General features: G+C 31.7%; 1 pseudogene across 1 annotated transcript in view; it reads left to right on the top strand.

Moving 5' to 3' along the window:
• Nucleotides 1-11,330, top strand: part of LOC149168949 (ABC transporter G family member 39-like) — a 61,619-nt pseudogene extending 50,289 nt beyond the window's left edge. Inside the window, exons 2-16 of the transcript XR_016259188.1 lie at nucleotides 4,093-4,371; nucleotides 4,482-4,798; nucleotides 5,221-5,381; nucleotides 7,100-7,203; nucleotides 7,309-7,453; nucleotides 7,587-7,689; nucleotides 7,913-7,950; nucleotides 7,982-8,097; nucleotides 8,280-8,612; nucleotides 8,707-8,997; nucleotides 9,105-9,313; nucleotides 9,757-9,984; nucleotides 10,098-10,269; nucleotides 10,596-10,850; nucleotides 11,061-11,330. The product of XR_016259188.1 is annotated as an ABC transporter G family member 39-like (transcript). The remainder of the gene's footprint in view (nucleotides 1-4,092; nucleotides 4,372-4,481; nucleotides 4,799-5,220; nucleotides 5,382-7,099; nucleotides 7,204-7,308; nucleotides 7,454-7,586; nucleotides 7,690-7,912; nucleotides 7,951-7,981; nucleotides 8,098-8,279; nucleotides 8,613-8,706; nucleotides 8,998-9,104; nucleotides 9,314-9,756; nucleotides 9,985-10,097; nucleotides 10,270-10,595; nucleotides 10,851-11,060) is intronic.
• Nucleotides 11,331-11,910: the final 580 nt, after the last annotated feature.

Genomic DNA, 11,910 nt, shown 5'->3' with positions numbered 1-11,910 from the left:
AACGATTGTGACTTATGTCTGCAGTGTGCTCATGGATCCTCTAGTTAATGACTGACCTGTTTCTCCAATATAAGGAATACCTGAGGAGCATGGAACTAGGTAAATTTCCTTCATGTCCTTCAGGTCAACAGGGTCCTTAACCGTACCAAGAGAATTTCTAATGGTTCTCAGAGGTTTGAAAGAAGAGGAAACATTATTCCTTCTAAGGATATGGGCAATCTTATCTGAGGTCCCTTAAATGAATGGGAGCTGAACCTTTGAGACACGATCAACACGAGTAGATTTAACTCTAGGTCCTTTACTAGCCCTTTGAAAGGCCTTAAGGCTCTCTGAGATTGTTGTACCCATTATTTTTAAAAACTTCAAGGAGATGAGATTTCTCCTACTCTAGGTTGTTTTCATTAGAGATCCTCATAGCCCGGGTAGTCAAGGTGCTGAAAACACCAAATTTTTTAGCAGGAAAATGATGAGAGCTAGCATGAAGATATTGTTCCATGTGATTTCTTTTTCGAAAAACTTGGTAAGGAACAGAACCATAATTCATTTTATAGAGGAGAATGTCAAAGAAATGAAGGCATCCATCCACCTCAACTTCAATCTTGAATTGATTCAGATTGGGAAATAAGGTGGTTTAGAAGCAGATCGAACTTCTCATGGCCATGGGGCCAGATGATGCAAGTGTCATCGACAAACCTCTTCCATTTCTAAGGGCATAATTAAGCTGAGGCTAAGGCCTTGGACTCAAAAAATTCCATAAATAAGCTGACAACAATAGGGGAAAGAGAGGAACCTCACCTTGGAAACCGAAGAAAGTTGGAAGTTAAGTAAAAGTTGAATTCCATCACTCTCCTTATAATCCTATTGTCTCTGTCGTGTTCTTTTTATACCTCCTCCCCCCATTGTCCCTTGTATATTTTTAGTCCTCACCCCTGTCCCTCCTTTCTTTCTTGATATATTTTATCTTATAATTCTAAAGATCCTAAGGACTCTTTTTTAAATAAATTCCCTCCTCTCCCTTTCTGTATATACTGATAACATATCTTTATGCATAGTCTAACCCTATTTTAACAATTAAGCTCTTACCATATAATAATTTGAATATTTCTCTTCACTCTTATTTTCTTCATTATCATAAATCCTCTTTACCTTTTTCTTTATAGTATATAATAATTTAGATCTATAGCTCTCTAGTATTTAATATTCTTATAATTTCCTAATAGCTATCGCTAGTAATATATATTATTTATTCTTAACCATGTTATTAATGTGGAGTATTCTTAACAATACTAATTTATAACTAAATTTATAATTATAAATAATAAATATTTATTTATTTATAACTAAAATACATAATAAATAATTGCTATCCCTCTTAGCATATTTGATTTATTATTACTAATTTACCATAACTAAAATAGTTATAATTCATAACTAAATTTATAACTTGAAATAGAATATCAAAGAATACCATTTTTTGAATTTGGATTTACCTGATCTCCAACTGCCTTGGGCTATGATGCATCCGTGCTATTTACTCTCAAAACTGTATGATTTTTTTTCACCTTGTCCACATTAGTTGATTCAAAACGTAGACCGAATCCTAATAATATGATTAATACGGAAGAAATTCATTTACACTATTAAATTATATTATAAATTATATATATTTTTAAATATTATATTATACTAAATTTATTAAATAAAAAATTTAAAATAAAATCTAAAATTATTTTTCACTTGTTAAAATTTATTGCTTTTTAATACAAAGTAACATGTCCAAAAACATATAGGAATTATTTTCTTTTACAATCGTTCAAATAAAATGGTTTCATAAAAATATTTTCTAATAACATTGCAATAGATAAGTAATCATGCTAATGGCATGTTTTAATCTATTTAAATAATCTACTTCTATTTTAAATATGTTATATTTTATTTGAATAATGTGTGATAACAAGTTTTATAATATTTTGAGAAGAGTTTTTGTCTGAAATCACATTATAATTTATTTGTCCATGCATTTAGAATCAATAAGTGTGGTTCACTTGTAGTGATGATGAAACATACTTTGTTGGTTCAAAACACGTCGACAAGTGAATTATATTCGGCGAAAAATCTTCTATAAAATGTTGATATGCATCGTAGAAGCCTAAATTCAACAAGTTTTATAATATTTTACAAATAGATATTTTAAATTATTGAAATTATTTTTTAGAATATTTATTTTTTTGTGTATGCTTTTTTATATGTATTATGGGTAAAAGAACACATGTGCATAAGAGTTCTCAAAACTATAATTTTGGATTTGGATGTGGGTAATCTTGAAAGCATATCTTAATAGTACTACTATTCTTATATTTAATGACTAGATGAAACTACTGGAAAAACCTCATCCACTTGTAATGATTGATTTGTTGAAGCTTAATCTTGGCCTAGAAATATTATAGTGACTAGTAATAAATGTGGACAATGGCTTCCTTTTTAATTAGACAATGCTTTCATTTCTTGAAAGCTCGAACCAAGGCTAGAGTTCCTTAAGAAATGTAGAGTAGTTTAGGACTCCCCATGTTACAACTTCATATGTACGGTAGTTTAAGACTGCCCATGCTACAACTTCATTTCCCACCTTACTTGTTAGCTTGAGAGACATGTTCACCTAATAGGTCTACACACTAGTTTTCTACCTTGGAAGAGAAAAACTAGGAACTTCTTCGCCCATTGCACACTGACAAACAACATGGCCTCAAGGGCCATGATTACATGATGCCCCTTAACACAAAACAAGTACTACCTCTCTAGAATTTGTATTGGACTCTATATTCTCTATGACATAGGGGTCTAGATTCATTGTCTCATGTTTTTCGTCAAGTTCATATAATGAATGCAATCCTAAGGAAAATATGGAGAGGAAAAAATGTAACAAAATGCATTGGTAATCTATTTTTTATCAATAAATTTATGTGTATTATTTCATTATATTCAATTTATATATAAATTTATTTATCATAATAAATAATCATTTTAAAATTTATTTTAGTCATATATTATAAATTAAGTAATAAAAATATATATTTTTTATTTATTCTTTCAATAATAATTTTTCTCTTCCATTTATTTATCTCATTTCATTAAATTATATTACATCAAATTCTTAAAATGATAATTAATATCTAAAATATATATTTTTTAAATAAAATATTTAACCCATTTCTAATATTCAATGAATATGACTTATTAATCAATCATACTAAGCTTGGAAAAACATCCAAACATGAAAACTTTGTTTCCATATCATTAAAAACCTATTATCCCTGCGAAATACGATCATCACTAAAAATATTAAAAACCACCTTTAAATCATATAATTTCTTTAAATGTCTTATAACTATATATAAAATAAAACTTTAAAAATCCATTTCAATATTTTTTCAACCAAATTTATAATTTAAACATTTCAAAATTTTTACTAAATATCATCATTTTTAATATTCAACTTATTTCAAGAATAATATTATACATAAACAAAAATATAAAATAAATTATTATTATGAAAATAAGAGTTAATATTATACATAAACAAAAATATAAAATAAATTATTATGATGAAAATAAGAGTTAACTTTTATGATTTTTATAATACAAATGTATATGGATAAATTACACTAAAATAATTAAAGATAAAAAACACTTTTTTATATTATCCATTTTATACTCACATTAAATTTAATTTTCAATATATTTACTAAATAACAATGTATGGCTTCTTTTTTATTAAACCCTTACCTTCCGCAGGTTGACTTCTTAAAATGCAATAAACCCTATACATTTTAGTAAAGGTTAATTATCATTATCACCTTGTAATCAATAAACTTAATTTTAAGTTAATTATTTCTAAATCGGTAATTGCCTAACCGTGCGTTTCAACATCTGTTGATTTACATCGAGTTCTTTCAATAAAATAATTTTTTGGGATATGTTATCGATACGTTTATTTTGCTGTGGAATCGATGTCTGCTTAGATATTCGTAAAGCAGTTGAACACTCTGCAACCTATACAATCGGGTAAAATAATATTTTCCTTTTCCGGCATAGGTGACTTCGCGGAAAGACCAGGAACAGTACTGGAGCAAGACACAGGCATACCACTACGTTTCGGTGAAAGATTTTGCACATGCATTTCAATCTTCTCACGTGGGATCCAATCTGAATGCAGAATTGTCAGTTCCATACGATAAACGTGACTGCCATCCAGCGGCTCTTTCTACAGAAAAATATGGTTTAAGCAGATCAGAACTTTTTAAAGCATGCTTTGATAGACAAGTTTTACTTATGAAAAGGAATGCCTTCGTACATATATTCAAATTCTGTCAGGTGGGTAAAAATGGCACGGGAAAATACGTAATGTTCTTGGAGCTGAAATACATTAGATTTTCAGTTTATATTTCTTAATTCTGGAAGGATTTGTTCGCTTGTTTTGCTAGATCACTGCTGTCGCTCTGCTGGCTATGAGCATTTATTTTCGTACAAATATGCATCACCGAAATCTGGACGATGGGAGCATTTACTTTGGCGCTCTATTTTTGGGTCTCGTCATGAATATGTTCAATGGAATTGCAGGAATGGCGTTGACGATTGAAAAACTTCCCGTGTTTTACAAGCAAAGAGATTTCATGTTCTACCCTGCATGGGCATACTCGCTTCCAATATGGATATCTGAAGTTCCTTCTTCGTTAATAGAATCTGCAGTGTGGGTAGCTCTTACGTACTATACCGTTAATTTTGCCCCGAATCCAAATAGGTAAAAAATTCCTAAAACTGTTACTATTTTCAGCAAATTCAAATTCTGTTACTATTTTCAGCAAATTCAAATTCCTAAAACTGTTACTATTTTTCAGCAAATTCAAATTTTATACCTTCGTTTTTTATTTGAATTTAACTGCATTCTGGATTTTAGAAATATTTCAAAATTTAATGTTTCAACCCATCTAAGTATCCACAAAAACTCTTAAGTATTCCAAAAATATACCAAGAAATATATTCCAAGAATACACCATCGAGATAAAAATGCCTACGATCTTTTTAGAGTGTTTTTTTGAGTTAAACATGTCTAATCCAATTTATATGTTTTGTGGAAGCTTTTTGTTTGTCTTAAATTTTGTCACAAATTTTATAAAAAGCATCTTTATTAATGAAAATCGAATTTAACGAGTTGTTACACAGGTTTCTTCGACAGTTTGTACTGTACGTTGTCCTCCACCAAACAGGTTTAGGACTCTTTCGCTTCATACCTGCTTTGGCACGGAATCTTATAGTCGCGAACTCCGTGGGTGTATTCGCGCTATTGTTGACGTTCGTCTTTGGCGGATACACTATATCGAGAGGTATATATTTTCAAAAACTAAAAGAATATACGTGCAGCGCATGGATGCTACTGGTGTTGAACTTTACGAGAATCAGAAGATGCATGAAATAAAGTACAGGACAAGATCAAACAAATATGTTTGTAAAGTTTTATTATAATATTGTTTTGGTACAGCTAGTCCATTCACAATCTCTCAAATCCAGTTAAAAAATTAAGATACCGATACGAACTAAAATATTTAAAACGGTGTAAGTATTTTTTTCTCATTAATTTTTTTAAGATTTTTTTTTAAAGTTTGGTATGATTATATCTTCATCAAGTCTAACTTCTCACTCTGATATCCCCTAACTTTTCACTCTGATGGGGATATCACAATATTTGAACAGTAAACTTCAAATTCTATGAAACTTCATTTTCACTGCCATTGCTCATTGATCTAATCCAAGCTGACTTAAGATTCTTGTTTTGAAATACTCTTTCCTTTAGATTCTAAACCCAATGTTAAAGAAATAGCATATATAAATGTCTTTCTGATTAATTACATTCTTAGGATTTGGTCAACCTTTGGAACGAACTAATGTGATTTATCCTCAAGACAAGGTTGAAAAAATCATACAATCTTCATGGCATCATTGTCTAGGTCTCCAAAGGCTAGTTCTCAATGCATAATCTTCAACGGCTTGTTTTCATCCCCTAATTTTCAGCTCCACAATGATGCATCCTTACTATTTATTCATGAATATTGTATGATCTTTTCCACTTTGTCCTGAGGATGAATCACATTAGTTCCAAACATCAACCAAATCCTCAAAATGTAATCAATCTGAAAGACATTTATCTACATTATGGATCACAAAAGTCTTAGATTTAACAAAAATAGCATAGTTTGATGTGATATTTTCCCTTGAAAACAATGGAATTTCCTTTAAGATTTTGATAATGATGGTGAATCTATTTCCACCATGAAAAAAAATTCAAACCCCATAGTCAAATTTTTTTAAGAAAAAAATTAAAAAAAACAAATTACTAAGAAAATAAAGGTAACCCAAAAACTTCAACATTTTGAAGATTAATGATTCTAACAAGATAGTAATTTTTTTTTTAACCTTTTAAATATAATTAAAACAAAATTCAGATGTAATAAATATATCCAATAATTTTTTCAACTTCAATATCATGAATAACCATTTTATAACAATATGATAAAATTAATCAAAATTCAAAATAAATTTTTACTTCTTATAAATCCAATCTAATCAATTCATAACCTAATTAATAAAATTAATAAATACTTCTTACAAATCCAATCTAATCAATTCATAACCTAATTAATAAAATTAATAAATACACACGAACAATCATCTTTTTTTTACCTTTTAAATATTGTTAAAACCCAATTCAGATGTAATAAATATATCCAATAGGTTTTTCAACTTCAATAGCCTGAATAACCATTTTATAACCCTATGATAAAATTAATCAAAAATCAAGATAAAATTTTACTTCTTATACATCTAATATAATGTATTCATAACAATAATAAAAATAATAAATACATACTTAAACTAACAATCATCTTCTAATCCCAACTGTTAAAACTTTTACACTTGTTAAAATCTCACTTTCTATCCTTTTACACTAAAATTTTCTCCCTCAGCCAGCGAAATCCAAACCTTTCTAATGTTCTTTTGCATTTACAAGTTGAAACTAATAATAAATTCAATTTGTGCCAAACAGAGGATATTAAAGGGTGGTGGATATGGGCTTATTGGTCGTCCCCTCTTTCCTACGCTCAAAATGCTGTTTCAGTGAACGAGTTCCTGGCAACAAGGTGGCAGCAGGTCTGATATTATTTTAATATTTTATTCAACATCTTTAGCAGAAGCAAAGCAAATCACTTTGCCCGACCAAAATGTTCGTTTAATTTATGTTTTGTTCTGATGTAGCCAAACAACCATATTGGAATGCAATTGTTGCATTCACGCGGACTTTTTACCAATAACTACTGGTATTGGATAGGAACGGTAGCGCTCATTGGGTTCGTCGTTATGTTTAATATCATCTTCACACTCGCGTTGGAGTACCTGAACCGTACGTTATATTCAACTCCCGTCATTCATAATAGAAGTTAAAAAAAGTCGAGCGTTATCCACTTTCTAGATTTAAAACCTTTAATTAGGTTTACAATAGAGTCAACTAATCTTTTACATATATTTCTTCGCAGCTATTGGTAACGCGCAGGCAATATTTACTGAAGACGAGTTAGAAAAAGATGAACGAGCAATGCAAAACCTTCCAGGGAACAGATCAATTTCGTTGTCGACAGAGCGTCGTCATGAAAACCAATCAGCTGGTAACATTGTTCATGAAATCCTAATTATTAATTATAACTATTTTTATTAGTTGAATCTAATACAAAATGTAGGTTTTGGAAATGTTTTAAAATCAGAATGATAAAAGTTAATTCAATGGGAATTTTAAAAATATTTAGAAAATCGGTTCTCTTAAATTACAAAATATTCCTAAAATCTATAATCTCAATAAAAATAGCTTTCCTATTCGTATTATTTTCGGATGAAAATCAAGTTGTCAACAATTTTAAAGCGTTGGCATTGGCAGGTACTGAGGAACAGCGTAATACAGGGCCTACGGTGAAAAGTAGAGGGATGATTTTACCATTCAAACCATTGTCGTTGGCATTCCACAACGTCAACTACTATATAGATATGCCTGCAGTATGTTCTCTTTCCCAACATATTCATAGCTTTAAACATAATTTAAAATGGGATTTTCTTTTCATAATTTCCTATTAAACTGAAGTTATATTTACATCATTTATTACATTCGCGAGTGTATAATATTATAAAAAGATTATTGACTTTTCTCAATGCAATTGTTACTGGTATGAAAAATACAGGAAATGAAGAAGCAAGGGGTCACGGAACAAAGACTTCAGTTATTGCGGGACGTGAGCGGATCATTCAGGCCTGGAATACTCACTGCATTAGTCGGTGAAAGTGGCGCCGGGAAAACCACACTGATGGATGTTCTTGCAGGGAGGAAAACTGGAGGATACATAGAAGGATCCATTACAATCTCTGGATATCCGAAAAAACAGGAAACTTTTGCGAGGATTTGTGGTTACTGCGAACAAACTGATATTCATTCACCATATGTCACAGTTCATGAATCCCTTGTTTATTCTGCTTGGCTTCGTCTTGGCGAGGAGGTAGATTATGATACAAGAAAGGTATTTTTATATTTATCAATTCCAGATCGGTTTGGGTCAATTAATTGCAATGTTAGTTTTTTCTTGATTCTGAACAATATTTCTGTGTATGCAGATGTTTGTGAATGAAGTAATGGAACTTGTAGAGATGAATAATTTAAGTGGTGCTCTTGTGGGATTCCCTGGAGTAAATGGTCTGTCTACGGAACAAAGAAAGAGATTGACAATAGCAGTTGAGCTGGTAGCAAATCCTTCAATAATTTTCATGGACGAACCAACATCCGGACTGGATGCAAGGGCTGCAGCTATTGTTATGAGAACAGTTCGAAACACTGTTGATACTGGACGAACTGTGGTTTGCACCATTCATCAGCCCAGCATTGATATATTCGAGGCCTTCGATGAGGTATTTTTATGATATTAGCAAGAGGAGGGACACGGCACAACCTTTTAATTCAAATTTTAAAAAGGATTTTAACATGTTAATTATATTTCTTTCCTGTGGAAATGCAGCTGGTGTTGATGAAACGAGGACAGATGATCTACGTTGGACCCCTTGGTCACCAATCCCAAACACTTGTGGACTACTTGGAGGCAATTGAAGGTGTACCGAAAATTACAGCTGGTTACAACCCTGCTACATGGATGTTGGAAGTAACCTCTGTCACTTCTCGGCTTGGAGTTGATTTTGCAGAAATCTATAGAAATTCATCCCTCTATCAGTAAGTCATTGCTATAGTGTTATCTAAGTAAGTCATTGCTATAGTGTTATTTTAAGTTTTAAGTAAGTCATTGCTATAGTGTTATTTTAAGTTTTGGTTTCTTTTGAATTGGAATAAGAGGATTACAATGGTAATTGTGATTTTTGTTATTTAAAATGTGGTTTCAATTATATAAATAAATTATAAATTTAGTACTTTTTAAAATATTTAAATCTTAACACATATTTATAAAATAATAAACAAATTAATCAAAAAGACCTTTAAACACCTAAATCGTACCTATTACACGAACCTCCAAAAAAAGCAAACCCTAAAATGCTCAAAAAGAAGAATAAAATAGTTAGACTACGGCCATTGTTCGTTCTACATATGTTGACGTTATATGTTTTTTCATCTTAATGGTTCAATAACGCGGAAAGATAACCGAATTAGTTTCTGTGCAGACGTAATGAAGCTCTAATTCGGGAAATTAGCAAACCTGTTCCTGGCTCCAACGATTTGAGCTTCGAAAGACAATTCGCTCAACCCTTTGCAGTTCAAACCATGGCTTGTCTATGGAAGCAGCATTGGTCTTATTGGCGAAATCCTCAGTACAACAGCGTTCGATTCTTCTTCACCCTTGCCTGTGGTTTGCTTTTTGGCACCGCTTTCTGGAGAATGGGCCGGAAAACGTAAGTATCAATTTCAGCTCCCAAGATCATAAATTATAATAATATCTATTGTGATCAATTCAATTTAAACTAAATTCGGTTGTGATGTATGGGGTGGTTGTAAATTTTTCCAGGCACAGGCAACAAGATATATTGAATGCAATGGGATCCATGTTCGCCGCAATTCTCTTCCTAGGCTTCAGCAATGTTGTCTCTGTACTACCAGTGGTCGATGTCGAAAGAACAGTCTTCTATAGAGAAAAGGCAGCAGGAATGTACTCCGCTCTGCCCTATGCCCTTGCTCAGGTAAATACTGTTTCTTGTACTTTGTTATTATTGGAATTTGATATTTACATAGCTAAATATTACTTGAATTTGATAAACATAGAAAAACATTTCCACCGGCGTTAAATATTGAATATGCTTGATGAGGATTATAAAGATAATTGAATATAGTTTGATTTGTGAATTCTGGAATTTATAGATATGAATTTGTCTATTAAATTTTAAAATTCTAAAATTTCAGCTATGATATTAGCCAACATAAACCCTAAAGTTCAGCACCTTGTTTTTCTGTTTTATCTTATGGAAAAGATGATTTATGATGTTGAAATTATGTCTGTGTGGGTCAGCTTTTGATCGAAGTACCGTACGTATTTGTGCAAGCGGTAGTGTATGGTCTGCTCGTTTATGCATTGATCGACTTCCAGTGGACAGCGGCCAAATTCTTTTGGTATTTTTTTATGATGTTCTTCACGCTCCTTTACACAACATATTATGGGATGTTGACGGTGGGTCTCACTCCCAATTCAAGCATAGCTTCAGTTCTCTCCACCGGTTTCATTGCAATCTGGATGGTCTTCTGCGGCTTCTTAATTCCACGTCCGGTGAGATTTTCCGTGAATTTATATTGATTGTAGATTTAGAAATTTAGATGGTAGATTTCTCGATATAGAGATTTTAAATTTAAAGTCGGCAATTAAATTAAAGTAACTACACAATACCTTCAGATAATCAAAATCTACAATTGGGTTAAACTCAAGTCTCCACTCTCTGATATTCACGTGGATGGTTTTGTTTCGTGACTGACGTTGCAGCGGATTCCTGTGTGGTGGAGATGGTATTATTGGGTTTCCCCCTTTGCATGGACTCTATATGGACTGACAGCGTCTCAGTTCGGGGATAACTCAGATGAAATGGTGATGAACGATGGTACAAAACAACAAGTGAACAAATTCCTGAGGAGCTACTTTGGATATAGGCACGATTTTATGGGACCAGTAGCGGTTGCCACAATGTCATTCGCAGTTTTGTTTGGACTGATCTTTGCCATCAGCATTAAGATTCTCAATTTCCAAACGAGATAGAATAGCATTATATAGAAAAACAAAAAAAAAAAAACATCATATTTTGTTTTGCGGTATTCGGACTATTATTTTGCATGATTCTTTTGACCTCCGCTAGATGGCAAAACATTATATTATGTTTTTGTCACAAAAAAGGTCCACCAGTGTTGTAGATAACCGACGGATCAGGGTTTCTATTTTGTTTTAATTGTCTTTTTTTGCCAATTTCAGGCAGAAGTATGAACTCGTTTTTAAAAGAAGCCATAATTATGAACTCTCTGTGCATAGCAGTTAACTATCGAGCTTACTAATGATGTATAAAATAATTGTTGTGGCAGACGCATGAACTCTCTCTATTTATTGCCCTTAACGTAATGATGGAAAACTATCTCTGTTGACAGATCTTAGAAAAGTTGAAAATAATTAATATTATTTTGTTATTAATGGAGAAAATAGTTACGTTGTTGTAACTTTCTCCCTAGTTTAGGATTAGTTCCTATAATTATGGGGTTTGGGTGCAACTTCCTATTTCCTAGTATTGTATTTATTGATGTAATCTTTGATTGACTGATGAATAGAGTGGATGAGAGTGATCTCTCAA

The sequence above is a fragment of the Pinus tabuliformis genome, chromosome 4_2 (genome assembly GCF_031772625.1).
Source record: "Pinus tabuliformis cultivar Carrire ecotype Pingquan chromosome 4_2, CPIR1, whole genome shotgun sequence".
NCBI classification, from domain to species: Eukaryota; Viridiplantae; Streptophyta; class Pinopsida; order Pinales; family Pinaceae; genus Pinus; species Pinus tabuliformis.
This window is presented reverse-complemented; position numbering and strand designations above follow the sequence as displayed.